The sequence below is a fragment of the Pelobates fuscus genome, chromosome 6 (genome assembly GCF_036172605.1).
Source record: "Pelobates fuscus isolate aPelFus1 chromosome 6, aPelFus1.pri, whole genome shotgun sequence".
Lineage (NCBI taxonomy): Eukaryota > Metazoa > Chordata > Amphibia > Anura > Pelobatidae > Pelobates > Pelobates fuscus.
Window position 1 is genome coordinate 96968895 of NC_086322.1, and position 18648 is coordinate 96987542.

The window sequence follows — 18648 nt, forward strand, 5'->3', positions numbered from 1 at the left end:
AAACACTATAACATTCTATTCTACCTTTCACCGTGCAAACACTATAACATTCTATTCTACCTTTCACTGTGCAAACACTATAACATTCTATTCTACCTTTCACCGTGCAAACACTATAACATTCTATTCTACCTTTCACTGTGCAAACACTATAACATTCTATTCTACCTTTCACCATGCAAACACTATAACATTCTATTCTACCTTTCACCATGGAAACACTAACATTCTATTCTACCTTTCACCATGGAAACACTATAACATTCTATTCTACCTTTCACCATGCAAACACTATAACATTCTATTCTACCTTTCACCGTGCAAACACTATAACATTCTATTCTACCTTTCACCATGCAAACACTATAACATTCTATTCTACCTTTCACCATGGAAACACTAACATTCTATTCTACCTTTCACCATGGAAACACTAACATTCTATTCTACCTTTCACCATGCAAACACTATAACATTCTATTCTACCTTTCACCGTGCAAACACTAACATTCTATTCTACCTTTCACCATGCAAACACTATAACATTCTATTCTACCTGTCACAGTGCAAACACTATAACATTCTATTCTACCTGTCACAGTGCAAACACTATAACATTCTATTCTACCTTTCACAGTGCAAACACTATAAAATTCTATTCTACCTTTCACCGTGCAAACACTATAACATTCTATTCTACCTTTCACCGTGCAAACACTATAACATTCTATTCTACCTTTCACTGTGCAAACACTATAACATTCTATTCTACCTTTCACCGTGCAAACACTATAACATTCTATTCTACCTTTCACAGTGCAAACACTATAACATTCTATTCTACCTTTCACCATGCAAACACTATAACATTCTATTCTACCTTTCACCATGGAAACACTAACATTCTATTCTACCTTTCACCATGCAAACACTATAACATTCTATTCTACCTTTCACCGTGCAAACACTATAACATTCTATTCTACCTTTCCCCGTGCAAACACTAACATTCTATTCTACCTTTCACAGTGCAAACACTATAACATTCTATTCTACCTTTCACAGTGCAAACACTATAACATTCTATTCTACCTTTCACCATGCAAACACTATAACATTCTATTCTACCTTTCACCATGGAAACACTAACATTCTATTCTACCTTTCACAGTGCAAACACTATAACATTCTATTCTACCTTTCACCGTGCAAACACTATAACATTCTATTCTACCTGTCACAGTGCAAACACTATAACATTCTATTCTACCTGTCACAGTGCAAACACTATAACATGCTATTCTACCTTTCACAGTGCAAACACTATAAACATTCTATTCTACCATTCACAGTGCAAACACTATAACATTCTATTCTACCTTTCACCATGGAAACACTAACATTCTATTCTACCTTTCACAGTGCAAACACTATAACATTCTATTCTACCTTTCACCGTGCAAACACTATAACATTCTATTCTACCTTTCACAGTGCAAACACTATAACATTCTATTCTACCTTTCACCATGCAAACGCTATAACATTCTATTCTACCTTTCACCATGCAAACACTATAACATTCTATTCTACCTTTCACCATGCAAACACTATAACATTCTATTCTACCTTTCACCATGCAAACGCTATAACATTCTATTCTACCTTTCACCATGCAAACACTATAACATTCTATTCTACCTTTCACAGTGCAAACACTAACATTCTATTCTACCTGTCACAGTGCAAACACTATAACATTCTATTCTACCTTTCACCGTGCAAACACTATAACATTCTATTCTACCTTTCACAGTGCAAACACTATAACATTCTATTCTACCTTTCACCATGCAAACACTATAACATTCTATTCTACCTTTCACAGTGCAAACACTATAACATTCTATTCTACCTTTCACCATGCAAACACTATAACATTCTATTCTACCTTTCACCATGCAAACACTATAACATTCTATTCTACCTTTCACAGTGCAAACAAGATAATTTTGTTTTCCTGGAACTTTAGCCATTCTATAGGGTTTAAGCTAATTTTTATTATAAAGAAAAAAAAAAGGCTTTGGGGACCTTACAAGGTGAGTGAGAATCATCTTTAGGTCACTTTCCTTAATAACAGGTGCTTTGAGTGTGACAGTTCACGCTAATCAATGTACCCAGGATCTAGTTTCATACAATGAAAGCAAGCTTCATAAGAAAGCCATGTCAACAGCTCAGTAAATGTGTTTGGCGTCTGCTAGCTTAGAGCTTGGAACTTGAAATGTGCATTTGCAGCCAGGTCTATTGCTAGAAACATTCACTCTACGTGTGAAGATCTACCCAATTAAACAAGTCACAGCAAGTGCCAGTAGAACCTTAACCCCTTAAGGACACATAGCATGTGTGACATGTCATGATTCCCTTTTATTCCAGAAGTTTGGTCCTTAATGGGTTAAATAATGTCAGTTAGAAAACTTGATAAGGGGAATTCTAATACAATGTAACTACAGAATTAATTTAGCAGATCTGCCTTCACTCATCAGTGCGCATACTTTAAGCGGATGTCAAGTAAAATGGTGTTTTGATGAATAAGCAAGAGGGAGGGAATATTAACTATAACATTTTAAACTGGATCTATTCCTGCATTAACTAGCCATTACATGATATATTGTTATAATCAGTAGGCAGTGCTATTACAAACCCTATTTATCTGTACTAGTAAGGACACTTCCTGCTGTTCTAAATAATATCACCTTTTATATCCTAAAAAAAAAAAAAAAAAATCATTTGCCTTTCATGCTCATAGTGTAACAGATTGCAAGTTCATTTTTATGCGGAAAATTAGCCAAATGGGATACACAGTACTCTTCGCTATAAAAAGTGACCAAAGGACAGTTGTGTCGTTTATTTACCAAGTGCAATATTAAGCAATAACAACGGATGTATACCTATTTTAGCCCATTGTAATTCAGTTCTCAATTCACTAGAACAATTCACTGTTTGCTTAAACCCCTTAAGGACACATGACATGTCTGACACGTCATGATTCCCTTTTATTCCAGAAGTTTGGTCCTTAAGGGGTTAAAAGACTAATTTATCTGAGGTGATAAAGGTGAAAGCAGCAGAGAGAATGGTGTCATGTTTTGGAGCAGTCATGGCAGTCTGTTCAGCCAGTTACATAAAGTGATCTGGTTAGCGTTACACAGCAGTATGAATCATCTAGTCATCCATTACATAATGACAGAACCTTTACAGGTCACGACCTCACAAAACCATGACAATTAGCTTGATGTGCTGAACTGAATAAATATCCAATTAAAATAGGCATTTTAAGAGAATTGTATATTAATTGGGATTGCTACCAATGTTGATCTCAATGTCATCAATCAGAGCTCCCTCGGAATAAAAAACGTTTATTGAAATGATTAGATACAGTCATAAAATAGACTGAAGAATCATTTGGCAAATATTCTAAAATAAATAAATAAATAAATAAATAAAATAAAGCTACGGAATGGTTACAAAAGCAGAGCAGTAGTCAGGCACAAGGACTTCCTCAGATCATGTATTTTAATTCAAAGTTTTGCATTTATAATAATGTGAAATAAAAATCTCATCCAAAAAGATGCAGAAATTTTGACATTCCACTTGAATTTGCATATTTATTGGCAAATTCAAAACCAGAATGTGTAGACATAATTATCACATGTAATAAAATTGTCCAAACCAACCATTTCTGCCACAAAGTAAGATATAGAAAGTAAGCAAAATTCTATTCACCTGTTATGCTAATCTGTCATACTTTCCAGGTGTCCTTATTTAGGGAGGGCAGTCCTTATTTTAGGGCCCAAATCCCTATTTTCTAGGAGCTCCATATTGTTGGTGTGTCTGAGTGTATAACAGAGCTCCACAGCAATAATACGGTAATTGTTATTTAAACTACAATAAAACTGTAAATAAGATACATTGTTCTGGTTCTAAATTAGAATTTAGTTCCATAAATTGTTTAGTATGTTCCCTAAAATTTCTCAAGCAGCCCTGCATCTGTCCACTCCCCCACTCAAACCCATACAATTGTGCTGTCTCTCCCTATCAATTTGAACGTCAGGACAATGCTGTATTGCATTTTATTTTTTATTTTCCTAATGTACCAGTTGACAACACATGAAAAGGTCCAGAAAACAATAAAACCTTCCTTAAACTTCCAGATAAATACAGGAACTGGGTTAAAACCACGTATACACACGGACACATTGTACTAATGGCCTTTTATCCTTAGAAGACATTTTGATGTGATTATGTGCGTTTGCCAGAGCTGGTCTGACAATAACCAGAAAACAGACTTTAGTAAGATGTCTTTGTAATTAGCTTGTTAGTCAATTAATCCACATTAGAAATTTATCCATTTGTCACACAATGATTCAAGCAAAAGTGCTCCACTTACTACAATCCTATGAAGCCACAATAGGGCGAAATACTACTTAAAAGGCTACTTAACCACTCATTGATCCAGGCAGCTTAACCCCTTAAGGATCAAACTCCTGGAATAAAAGGGAATCATGACATGTCACACGTCCTTAAGGGGTTAAAGATTAAACAACATTATTTGTCACCATTTGTTTATTTTATAAACAAAATTTATAGCTTCATTTCAACCAATTGTTACTTTATACAAGGGGAAAATCAAAAACAAAAAACAATAGCTAAATATATATTTTTGGCAATGGTAAAGGCCCAACTAAAGACACCCAGACCATGGTGTAGGTTCAGGGGCCCTTAAAGGACCACTATAGGCACCCAGACCACTTCAGCTTAATGAAGTGGTCTGGGTGCCAGGTCCAGCTAGGGTTAACCCTTTTTTCTATAAACATAGCAGTTTCAGAGAAACTGCTATCTTTATATTTGGGTTAATCCAGCCTCTAGTGGCTGTCTCATTGACAGCCGCTAGAGAGCTTGCGTGCTTCTCACTGTGAAAATCACAGTGAGAAGACGCCAGCGTCCATAGGAAAGCATTGATAATGCTTTCCTATGAGACTGGCTCAATGCGCGCAGATGCGCATTCAGCCGAAGAGGAGGAGGAGAGCTCCCCGCCCGGCGCTGGAGAAAGAGGTAAGTTTAACCCATTCCTCTCCATCCAGCCCGGAGGGGAGGGGGACCCCGAGGGTGGGGGCACCCTCAGGGCACTATAGTGCCAGGAAAACGAGTATGTTTTCCTGGCGCTATAGTGGTCCTTTAAGACAACTCTGCATTGTAAAACACTGACTTTTAGTAGGCAGTGTAAAAATTGCAGGGGTAACACACCCAGTGGTGTATTTAGGATTTGTGCTGCACTAGGCAGGATGGTCTCCCCTCCCCCCGCACCAATTTAAATTTTCCTCACCCCTTCCTGTCACGGCTACACTTTGACTGATGGGCGCTCACTCACTGACAGACGCATCCACTCATTGACAGACACACACTCTCATATACACTGACAAACAATGACAGACACACACTCCCTGATTTGACACACTTTTTTGCCGCCCAAGGCAGATACCTTGTTTGCCTCATGGAAGATATTTTTATATATATATATATATATATATATATATATATATATATATATATATATAAAAGGATTAGGGATACATGTTTGCATTCCTAATGCTATAGTGTTACTTTAATCACAATGTTTAAGGATCAAGTAATTTTTTTTTTCCTGTTTAAATTAAAACAAGAAAGAGAAAAGGGGGGGGGGGGGGGGCAGTTTCAGGCATAAACATACATTTATTAGGCCTGATAAGTATTGAAGAGCAACAGTTGCATGTTTGAGGAACTTTGGGCAAGAGACTACTGAAAATTCTAGTTTATCTCTGTAGTAGCACTTAGCTTTGTGAATGTTATACTAGGGAGGAATAGATAGTGGCCCCCTCACAATCTGTACATTTTGCAAAAAACACCAGTGTATTCAGCACACCTCATTCTCAATAAGAAGCCTCCGATTTATTTTATTTCCCATGAAGAAAATAGTTTGTTTAGGGAACTGTACTGTAGCTTTTGCAATATACCCCAATGAATAGATGAGTGAAAAATGCTTGCATGTTTTCATTGGGAGCATATCTTTTTGTGATTTTGGTGGTGAAAAAATAAATAAAAATCAGTCTGTTCTAGTTTTTTAAAACCTCTCACAGAAAGCCGGTGTTTGTAAGTTGTTCAAAAACTTGCATGGCAAGGGAAATGCCCTGTGATATCATGCAGTGCGTCAAGACTTACAACTACAGAAACGTTTCATATTACTGCAGATATGTGGAATATAAGGACATGAGAATCCCTTATATGATAACCTATGTAAGACGACTAATCTTATAATAGCTCAGCCTCCTGCAGCAGTTCCATCACTAACTCTCAGAGTCAGGCAGGAGAGGTGGGTACAATGTACATATATTAATATGTTAAAAGAAGGAATATATATATATATATATATACCCCCTTTGACAAAGAAAAAAGGGGCAAGCAATTCAAAAATAGTTCAGAACTCAATCTGTAGAACTGCAACAGTATTTGTGTAATCAAGACAGCTACCTTTTAGCTATGCACCAGATGGCACAAACCAAGATTACATGGAGGAGGAGTACTGGGAGTTGTTCTGCATTCTTCTGTTCGGACAAAGCAATGGATAAAGTACTCAACACAAAGCAGAGGCAAACTTACAGCTTCGGCCATTTTTGAAGATTTTGCCGTTTTAAACAATGATGTAACAATAATATATGGACAAGGATCCGCCTTGCACCATATTCAATACAATGTAGCGTGTGCTTTGAGTACCGTTTAAATGAAAACTTTAAAACAAAGCACTTCAGGTAAGTTGTAAGGGTGTGTATTTTTTCATTTTATAAAAGTGCAGATTTCAATAGAAATCAGCACCTCCCTGGCTGTCAAGACAGCAGACACGCTACTTTCTGACTCTGTGGACCTAAACTCAAGAACTGCCCAGAGCACCTGAGCTTGCAAAGGCTTCTTAAGAAGTCTGTGATTAAACAGCCACAGAATCTGGGGAAGGAGGGCTTGTAGTATCTGCTGATTCCACTTCTGCTGGTATTGCAATCTAAAATTCTATATAGTTTCAAAGAAAGCATGCAAATAAATTATGTGTGTATTTTCCATTTATTCCATTAAATGCGTGGCTTGTGGCTTCTGGAGGATAAGTGAAATTCGTTCACTTTCAGCAGTAGTCCATGATGTATTTATTTCTGTTAATATTCCAATGGAGATACTGGCAAAACCTGGACTGTTACCAGGTCATGATTAGATTGCCACAGCTCTACTGGTGATCATTCCTGGAGTGTAAATGAGGATGAGCCAGACTTCATGGACTAAATGTTATTGTTAAAACTACAAGAAAGAAAACGTTTATACACAATTCTGGGTATTGAAGAGAGCATTTCGACACTTCTTTTAAAGATATGATAAACCTAAAATGTAGTGATCCAAAGATTGTTACTATAGACACATCTGGGAGACAAAACTACACACCTGACATGTTTCTAAATATAATAATATTAGAGTTGTGAGTACATAGGATTCAAAAGTATAGATAAGACTGGGATTTGAACCATTTTGTTGCAGTAATGCCAGTGGAATTTAGTTTATATTCCTCCCTCTAATAAGTGAGGAATTTTGTTGTGGGGTCTCTGGGGAATGTAACTGGCTACATCAAGAAAATGTTAGAAATTCCTTTCACAATGAAAATAAAATCATTCCTTTTAAAAGGTAAAACTATAGGGGTAAAATAATCACTTTTTTTTTTGCAGTACATAAGCTTGCTTGACAAGCTTGATGTTCTTTTGGCTTAATTTGTAAAGTGCTCTGGATAATCACACTATAAAAAAAAAAACACACTAACTAGAGAGTTAAATCTAGATAATACATAAAAAAGAATTCAAACTGAGATATTAAAAATATACAGCATTACAGTTTCATATGAACCATTGGTAGTTCGTGGAACCCCTCCATAAAAAGACTAATATCCCATAAATCTCTAACAGGAGTTTATGGAATAATTTGTTTATCGCATAGGAGGACTACAACTGCTCAGTTTGCTGTAGCCATACAGTACGCACCTCCTGCCATTTTACTTAGTTTAGTGGTTTGTGCACAGTGCAGCGATTGGAACAGCCAAGGTTGGCACAAGCGAGGAGCGAGAGTTACATCCTAGTTCATTTTGTATGTTGGTACCTGTTCATGTCACATTAATGGACGACCCAAGATACCTATACTATAATAATGTGCTTGGAAATGAAATGTGATTTGAAGTATCATGGTGCTTGGCGTCTGTAAACGCATAGAGAGCTATTACATTTTCTGCTCTAGGTGTAAGTCCACCATCAGCAGCATCATTAGCCAGCCTGGAACAAGAGTTCTGAGCTGGCTAATGTCAACATTGTCCATAAAAAAGGCAGATTGTCTTCATGCATAGTATAGCCTTTTTTGAGAACATTTGGACAACTTACTTTGGGTCCATCAGGTGCGCAGCATAGCCTCATCTGCCCCTGTAAGCTCCTTTATGGAGTTAAGATATGCAGGGCAGAGAGGCACTCAATGAACATCAAAACCAAAACGGAATGTGGAGCTCATTGGCATCTTGAAAGTCAGATAAAGGCAGTTTGGAACCTAAATTTTGTCAAAGTGCTTGCAAAGTGATTTAAATCACAGCTAGAGGGTTAGATGTTTATTTCCCTACTGTAGCTTAAATATGGACACTAACATTACATTTAAAGGAATCCAATAAGCAGCAAGGCAACGTTCGAGTAAATAAGCAGTTTTGGTGTATAGATCACGCCCCTGCAATCTCACTGCCGTCTAGAAGATAAATCACTGTTTATGCAGACCTAGTCACACTTTCCCTGCATTTGACCTTCAGTCTCCCTACACATTTCCTTTAAAGAGCGATCTAATGTTTAAACACAATTGATTGCACAGTCTGTTTAATTTAGAATCTTATCACCTACTCTATCAATAGCCTGCAAGAGCCTTCTATGTGTGATTAAAAGTTTTTTTTCTCCTGCTCTCTTAAAGTGAACACACTGCACTGACATAAAATAAAAAAATAAAATGTTTTTTTGTTTTCAAAGGCTTTGTCACAGTCAGGGGTGGTATGGCTTTGTCTGCATAAACAGAAACAAAAGTGATTTAAGTACTAAATGGCAGAAAATGTAGCAGTAAGAATACAGGGGCATGAGTTATACACCAAAATTGGTTAATTAAAGGACCACTATAGGCACCCAGACCACTTCAGCTCAATGAAGTGGTCTGGGTGCCAGGTCCATCTAGGGTTAACCCTGCAGCTGTAAACATAGCAGTTTCAGAGAAACTGCTGTGTTTACATTAGGGTTAACGCAGCCTCTAGTGGCTGTCTCATTGACAACCGCTAAAGGAGCTTCCGCGCTTCTCACTGTGATTTTCACAGTGAGAAGATGCTGCCGTCCATAGAACTGATTGATACGCGTGCGGCTCTTGCCGCACATGCGCCTTCGGCGGATGGTGTCGAAAAAGGGAGGAGAATCCCCAGCACCGAGGGAGCCTGGCACTGGAGAAAGGTAAGTGTTTAACCCCTTCCTCCCCCTAGAGCCCGGCGGGAGGAGGGCCATGAGGGTGAGGGGGACCTATTAATACTATAGTGCCAGGAAAACAAGTTGTCCTTTAAGCTAAAGACAATATGGTACTTAAAAATACCCCTTTAGTGCAGTATCAGTAAAGTAACACTTTTGATAAGTTTTACTTTAAATGGACATTATAGCCACCAGAAAAACTACAGCTTAATGCACTAGACGATCTCAGCCAATCCAATGCTTTGGATTGGCTGAGATGATCAATTCTGTTGATGTAAGGCAAAGAGGCAGACAAAAGTCAGGGCCAGTGAGTGCAGACCCCTTGAGAGCTACACTGGAAATAAGATAAGTGTTGGCAACCACCTATGTGTCAGTTCCTGTGTCATGTTCTATGTGTCATGTTCCTTTAAGGTCTGCATTTTGATAGATTGAGAATGGTAAATGGATTTTCTTCCCGTGTATGCACACATTACATCAAATTTAATATGCAATCTTTACTACTTTGGGATATCATGAACAATATAGGCTATTTATGAAGAAAATTAAAAATAAGCTACATGCATTTTCACAAGACAATAAACTGCACTTGCTGCCAAAGTGATGCAGCTTAAAAACTCAAATTGTTGAAATATACTATGTACTTTCAATTAAGCATAAATGACTGGGTTTAGAGCTTTCATCATAGCCAAAAGTTCTGAGATATTTAAATTTGTGTCATGTGTCTTTCCTCCTCCTAATACTGATCCTCCTTTCGCTCTCCCTTCAAGTTTGTGGTACCAACATCAGTCCATCCTTGCAAGCGTGCTGTCTTGGCGTCATACTTGACTCTGGTCTCACCTTTGAGCCTCACATCCAGCATGTTGCCAAATCCTGTAGATTTCATCTCAAAAACATAGCCCGCATCCGCCCCTTTCTTGCACCAGATACTACCAAGGAGCTTGTCCATGCTCTAGTAATTTCCCGCATGGATTACTGTAACCCTCTCCTGATTGGTCTTCCCAAAAGCCATACTGCACCCCTACAGTCCGTAATGAATGCTGCTGCTAGACTGATTTTCCTCTCTAGTCGTTTCTCTCACACCTCACCCCGTTTCTCTCACACCTCACCCCTCTGCCAGTCCTTACATTGGCTTCCTGTATGCTATAGGAGTCAATTCAAGGTACTTACTCACACCTATAAAGCACTGAACAACTCTAGCCCCTCTTATATCTCCTCACAGATCCATAGGTATGTCCCTTCTCGGTCTCTCCGCTCTGCCCGTGACCACCTCCTGTCCGTTGTCCGCACTCGTATGGCCAACTCGCGCTTGCAGGACTTCTCGCGGGTGGCTCCCTTCCTATGGAATAGCCTGCCTACCGCCATCAGACTCTCCCCTAGTCTTGCATCTTTTAAGAAGTGCCTTAAAACCCATCTCTTTAGGAAAGCTTATGGCCTCCAAGACTAACCAATACCTCACATACCTGTCTCTTGCCCTCTCCTAAAGGGCAGTCCACCTTATTTGATTGCAAATTCCTGTCCTAATGTGTTTTACACCCCACCTCCTATAGAATGTAAGCTCGATCGAGCAGGGTCCTCTTCAACCTATTGTTCCTGTAAGTGTTTTTGTAATTGTCCTATTTATAGTTAAATCCCCTTCTTAATATTGTAAAGCGCTACGGAATCTGTTGGCGCTATATAAATTGCAATAATAATAATAAATGTGACTTGGAAAAGTAGTGCACTGTTAAGATCTATGCTTGGCTGTCCTCTTCTCACCCACCCTGCATATGCATTGACATGACTTTGTATTCAGAATGAGAGCAACAAAATAAAACCGACAAAAATAACTCCTTACCACTGTTATCTGCACTGTACAGAGAGTGAATAGGACTGTAACTGAACAACCTCAAGATTTCTAGTGATTATTGTGCAAAGAGCCCACTGGGGGGGCTGTGCCACAGAAATATAAAAATTTGAACAGAATTTGACAACTTACCTCGGTTCTACAAGGAGCTGTGGCCACATCCGGTCATCTCCAACAGGAAAACCTGGATGGCCCTATAGAGCAAACAAGACCATGCAGGACTACACTATTTGGCTGAAAATCTTAGAGCTTGGCCCTGCATCAGCCATGCTTTACTCTATAGGAGGGGTGCCCAAAAAGGTAGATCCCCACATGTTTTAAAACTACAGCTTCCATGATGCTGTGTCATTGTGAAGGGATTCTAAAAACAAAAGCATCATGGGAGTTGTAGTTCTACAACATCTAGGGATCTACCTTTTGGGCACCCCTGCACTACAGTGCTGGGAAAGAAATGTGGTGCGGAACTCCGATGGAACCCTGGTAAGTTGTCAAACCATGCGGACTCGGTTTGACATCTTATTATGGGATGGTGCAAGGGAATTCCTGATACTATATCCACTACAGCGGGCTAAAGCTTACATTGTAACATTTACTGTATATGCTAAAGGAGGTATATTTCACCAATTCTGAAACAGAACATACAAAACTTAATGAACTGTTTTTGGTAATTCTCTGTGAATGTGTTTAAATCACATTTTAGGGACGCTATGACAACAGTTGGTTTCTCTTTGATGCTCGATCGTGAATGCGTTAAAGGATAGAAAATGTTTAATTGAGAAGAGAGAGTTAATCTATAACTAATAATCATAACAACTACTTTGATGCTTAGAAATGTAATCATTGAGCAACAAACTATTGTCTTGTCAATCTAGGAGTTCATATTGTCCACTGTCCTACAAGCCCATCATAAGATTAATTCATTATATGTTCTGCATTGCTGTTGGGCAAGGCAGAACATCAAGATCTCCATTAGTGTGAACATAAAAGATGAGCTTTGTCAGATTTAATGCTTTTAAGGTAATGTACTGGCTGCAACAACAGATATGGCTTTTTCCAATATCACTGCGGTTAGACAAACCAAACTTTCAATGAGGACACCAAGACTGTAAATACAGTTCTAACAACGCAGTCAGGAAAATCTCTCCTCTTCAGTCATTCTTAATCTTCTAAATTTAGCAAGTGCATTCGTAATACGAGGAGAAATGAAAGTTCGTGAACTTGGCATGGCATTCAGCTTGACACTCACTACCCACTACCCATGGGCGGCAATGAGCACTCTAAGCATGCTGGGTTTTTTGGCTCACTTTGTCAATCTAACACTCCATATAATGTTCTAAGTATAGATGCGTTACTTTACACCGAGCCAGAAAAAACAAGAGGGGATCTACAAATCTATGGATCTTCTATTTGGATTAATGCAATCCCGTCTCTATTCCTCAGTTGGCCTATCATTTTTTTCTAAAGCTTTTTTCAGCATTTTAAAGACACTTATCTAGTCTTACTGCAGCTTTCATTAGGACAAAATGAAGCCTTTAGTATTGAAATAAACAAGTATAACAAGTCTCCTAAAAAAAAAAAAAAAAAACACAAGAAGGCTATAAAGGAAAAGTCTACAAATCCTTTTAATTAGGACATCCAAAATGACCTGCCTTGTTGCATGAAATGTATTATGGTGCACTGGCTAGATCTACCTACTTCAGTAATTTTAAATGTAATGAATTACTTCTAGATAAGAGCATTCTTTGTAGGGATGCACTGAAATGAAAATTCTGGGCTGAAACTGAAACTGTGCGAGGCTTAATCATTTAACCCCTTAAGGACCAAACTTCTGGAATAAAAGGGGATCATGACGTGTCACACATGTCATGTGTCCTTAAGGGGTTAAACAGCTTATTTGGGAGGTATTAGCAAAATGTAATCTTACGTTCTAACAGCTAGTTATACTTTATAGCGGACCACCTGTACAATTTTAGGACAAAACCACAAGAGACAGATCAGTCTGGCACAACTAGAAAATAACCAAATCTTATAGTGGATAAACAATGGATTTCTCCCCCATGGAAGAAACTTGGACTTGCATTACAACATACACTATTCCCACCACTCTAGAAAAATCTAAAACTACTAAAATAGACTGGCACTGATAAAAGTTATTTTTCAAAACCCTTGGAAAAACATGCATTAATAAATGTCAGCCCGGAATGTCAGATATGTTTTATCAGAGTACTTTAAAATCTTATCAGTTCTCCTAAACACTTTCATGAATGGAAGATAAGAAAGAGGTGTATTCGTTTAAGTGTTTAAAATAAAGAACCGTTTCAGGTTCTTGCCAATGGGAAAACTAGAGCGATGATCACTGCCAACAAAATAAATAACCAACACAGACAGACATCTCAGTAGATGCACAAAACACATGTAGAGTTACAAATGGAAAAATGCGGAGCAGGATGGGACAGAAGAATTTACAACTCAACAAGCACAATAGACAACCAAGCTGTAAATATAGAAATAGCAGATACAAACAGTATCCAAGTTAAAGTATCCACAAACCGATATTTAAGAATATTGGCATTTTCATTTCCAAGTCTGAATGGAAAAACAATTAATAAAGTCTGTACTTTAATGAAAAGATCTGCTGGAATCAGAGTGGTAAGATGTAAAAGAATTACTGGTAGTAGTTTTGGCCCTGCACACTTATAAAACAGAAACAAAAGTCAGAGAGAACTGGTCCAGACAATGAATGGATTAAAACTGTCCATCAGGATGCATATTTGCCAGTTCTTTCATAAAGCAATACATGGAAAAAAACAACCACAAATACTACCTGGAACAGCAAACACGATACCACACAAAGTCCACAACAAAAATTAGATTATTCAAAATTTCATCAATCATTCAAGTGTTGGAACTAGGAATGTTACTCGGTGCCATATATTCTTTGAACCCTCTCAGAAATCTAATGCATCTGCCAACACAACATTCCCTGTACGCAAATGCCGCATCCTTATTGAAATTACAGTTAAACATCAATTAATTTTCTTTATGAGATACTCCTTTCTTCTAACCTACTAAGGATAACCATGTGCCACCTGCACCACCGCTCCAATAAGGTCATTGGGATGGAATTAGATTTTAATAAACTATAACTATGCCCTTGCAATTTAAAGACATATCTAAGCTTTGGTGATCTCAAATTTCACATATATCTCTTTATTTGTATCAACCTCAACTTTTGTTGCCGTTTTACATTCTCATTTTGCAATTTCCAATAATAATAACAATAAGCTGGTTAAATTAAACTGCGTAAGCGTAAACAATTGTGCCCGAAAAATGTTTAATATCTAAAAGCAACTAACTTGTAACAGTACATAAACCAATGTATGTGCTACAGGTGGTGTTTTTATATATATATATATATATATATATATATATATATATATATATATATATATATATATATATAAAAAAGGAAAATAAAAATACACAAACATTGAATAACCCCAAATATTTTTTAATATAATTGATTCTAAAGAAAAAGAGCTAGCTACTCAAATCATTAAGACAAGTAATACGCACATGTTCTGTTTCTACTAAGAAACTATTTTTTTCTCTCAACACTGATGCAATCTTTGGCACAGGTCAACAGAAGCTCGAACTCTAGTAAAAAAAACAAACATAAAAAAAAGCTACTCAAAACTCAGGTAGTAATTTTGAGTCTAATCTAGGTCCCAATATTACAAATATGCTTTACCTGTCTCACCTACAGCTCAACATCTTGAGATTAGCAAGCAACTACCACACAGTTCTTGCCAAATGGCATATCCAGGTAGTTAACTGCACAGGTAAAACCAGTTCAATTGATCATGGATACCAGTGAATGTGCCGAGCATTGCCTCTTTCCCTACAGAAGCTGGCAAAATGATTACAGGGACACTATAGTCACCAGAACAACTACAGCTTAATGTATTTCTGGTGAGTTGTAGTCAGTCCCTGCAGACCTTTTCATGTAAACACTGCCATTTCAGAGAAAGGGGATTATTTACATTACAGCCTACGGACACCCAGGGGCAGTGCTGCATAGTGTGCAGCACTGACGTTCAATGTCTCAACAGTCTGCATGGAACTTTCCCCATAGAGATGCATTGATTCAGTGCATCTCTATGACGAGATGCTGATTGGCAAAGGTGGCGTTTAGTTCTGCCCCTGACCCGCCTCTTTTGCGGAGATAATCAGATTTGACTTTCATTTATATGCTTTCCTGTGGGAAGCATTTTGATTGGCTGAGATCATCATTTCTGATTATGTCCACCAAGGAGGCGGTTTAAGGCGGAGCCAGCACCAACAGACCCACACGGCACTGGATATAAAGTGAGTTTTAACTAGCTTTAAGAGGGAAGGAGAGACCAAGGGGGATAAATGGAGGTTTTAAGTCTATGGGGTCAGGTATGTTGTGTTTCTGATCCTATTGTGTTCCTTTTACAAAGATTAAGAACTCCCAGGGCCTTAGGAATGCCACCAGTTTGGGATTCCCACAGAAGAGATGGTGTGTTAGTCTATCCACATGTATGGTTCCAGAGCCCCTGTCTAATCGCTGGCCCCATAGATGGCAATCTATGGTCCCCTTATGTTTAATCCTTCTCTGGATATGAATGAGATTAGTGTCTACTATACCTGCCAAATTAGGCTAGTCACATGAAATGAAATTTAAATTGCTGTATATGTTTATGTAATGTCATCACATTTTGTGGGTAATAAAATTAGGGTTGACATCACAGAAATATGAATAGCGGCTCAGGCAGGTCAGCTGATTGCTATCCTTAACAAAATTATGTTTAATCAGCTTTAAAATATATTGTATACATTATGCAGTAAACATATCTTACCAAAAAAAAAAAAAAAGTAAAGATCTATGATACTTAAAATTCAGTATTCCACAGAACAATTTAAGATGTGACCTTAAAAGATAAATAATGCAAATATAGTGCATAAATGTTTTAACTCCAACAAGAACCAAATACATGGGGATATATGAAGACATAAATACATTATAACTTCATAGACTCTGCAGAGACAAGGCTATGTTTACACATGTGATTAGAAGCCTTCCAGACGATGATTAAACACCAGATTATTTTGCTCTACTCCCAAGAACAAATGAAAAGGTACAAGGTCATTACAAGGCTAGCGGCTCCACACACAAATAACACTAGTGTGATAAGAAGTGTGGACCTGCTCTCATCTATATAAGGGCTGAATACAACTCTGGCACTCCATAAAATGATAACAATTTTCCATTTCAGACCTCTTAACACTCCCACCACCACAGTACTAAGCAAGGACACAGTATACAGCTCAGTTGGTTGGTGTAAAGATCTGTATGGAGTTTCCGTTTATGTATTACATATATTTTAAAAGTATATAAACCATAGACAAGACACGATAGTGATGTAACAAGGTACAATATTGAAAAACCGCTACTTCCATAACAAATCTATATTTTTCTCCAGTTTTCTGACTGGAGACAAAGTGACCCGGAAACTCCCACCATCAGTAGCCAAAATGCACTGGATGAGCTTTGCAGAACTTTGAATCTGACAGTAACTGCCTAAGGCTGGTGGGAGTTTAATTGCAAATACAGCTGGAGTATGAGAGACACGCCAAGGACGTACCTTTGTCGCCACAGCATCTGTGTAATCATACCAATTATACAGTTTCCAACGTCTGCCACTTAAAAACAGTTGTTACCAGAGGTTTTAAAAAGGTGAAAATGATAGATTTTTGTTGACAGCTAAGCCTGTCATTACAGAGAACCAGCAGATCACTGTATTATGGTATACATAACTAAAGGACCTGGATTCTAAAGATCTGATTAACAATTCCAAATAATTTTATTGGTACAAAAACAATTGTGTTTTTTTTTTTTTAACCCCTTAAGGACCAAACTTCTGGAATAAAAGGGAATCATGACATGTCACACATGTCATGTGTCCTTAAGGGGTTAAACAGGGTTCCTGCTATTCGTGGTTAAGTCCTAAAATCTGAACTCCCCAGTAAATGAAAAGGTACCCAGTTTGTAAAATAACAACGATCATGCACAGCATTTCAGTCTGAGGCTCTAAGTTATTCTCCAGTGTATTCCGATGGATTGCAAATAGCGGTTGATTAGCACCATAGTTGGTTACCTGTATGCATAAAGTACTGATTTAGAACATACATACACCTAAGTACCCCTCCTCCATAGTTACTAAAAGCAAAAGGAGGCATAAAGTGAAGACCAGTTCCAAAAATCACTGTAGTAAGCTTTGTGCAAAGTCAAGATGATTAACAGTCACATGCTAGGGGTAAGAAGTAATTTAATAAAGACATGATATAACTCCACAGTGCTTTCCAGGACTGCTTGAAAGCACGGCTTAAAAGCACCCAGGCAACACCGTCCATGCCCTGTATATACCTTTCTGCATGCTTATTTGAAAAGTATAAAATATAGAGAGAAGCTCAATGCAATAGCATGTCTAATCCTGACAGGCAGACAGAGCAATCAATCTAGCTACAGTTATATGACATCATTTTATAGTCATCTACACCAGCAGCTCTAAGATATATTACCAGCTATCCAGCTCTCATTCCTGTGATTAACTCCCAAAGGGATTGCAGGTTTTAGGTTATTATAGCGGAGCCAGATTTTTCTTTTTCTTTCTAAATTTGATATTTTGGCTTAAAATATGAATCGCCTTAAATAGTGGAAACTAATCCAATGAATTTGCTTTAGGCTAAAGTATCACCTACACACCGATATACAAACCTACTCAGACTAGGGAATTACTACTCAAATCCAGTAAAATGACAGGTGTAGGTAACCTATTCACAAAAGCAAATAGGATATCAAAGAAGGGCCCACGTGGACAAAAGCGGTGTGTGATCACCTTGAATGTTTAGGAACACATTATCTACTCCTGCTATGAATAGAAGGTTAGTTAGATAGTGGGGGATGCACAACTTTAAAATAGCAAAACAAGACTGAAAGAGTCTGGCGTTTTGGGAAGAGTTGGAGAGGTAAAACCTGCTTTGCATGCAGTGGGGGCCTTTCCTGAAGGCAGAGCCTGTGTAAGATAGCTGCCAGGAATTTGATGAACTCAGGGTCATCTAACAGGCTCCAGAGAAATTTAGAACTTAGAGGTTTCCATGGGAAACAGCCCTCAGGGGACAGCCATTTACCAA

At 37.9% G+C, this 18648-nt stretch overlaps 1 protein-coding gene across 5 annotated transcripts in view; it reads right to left on the minus strand.

Annotated features, from left to right (window-relative positions):
- MTUS1 (microtubule associated scaffold protein 1) overlaps positions 1 to 18648 on the minus strand; it is a 231479-nt gene that overhangs the window by 22718 nt on the left and 190113 nt on the right. The gene's annotated exons all lie outside the window — the stretch shown is intronic.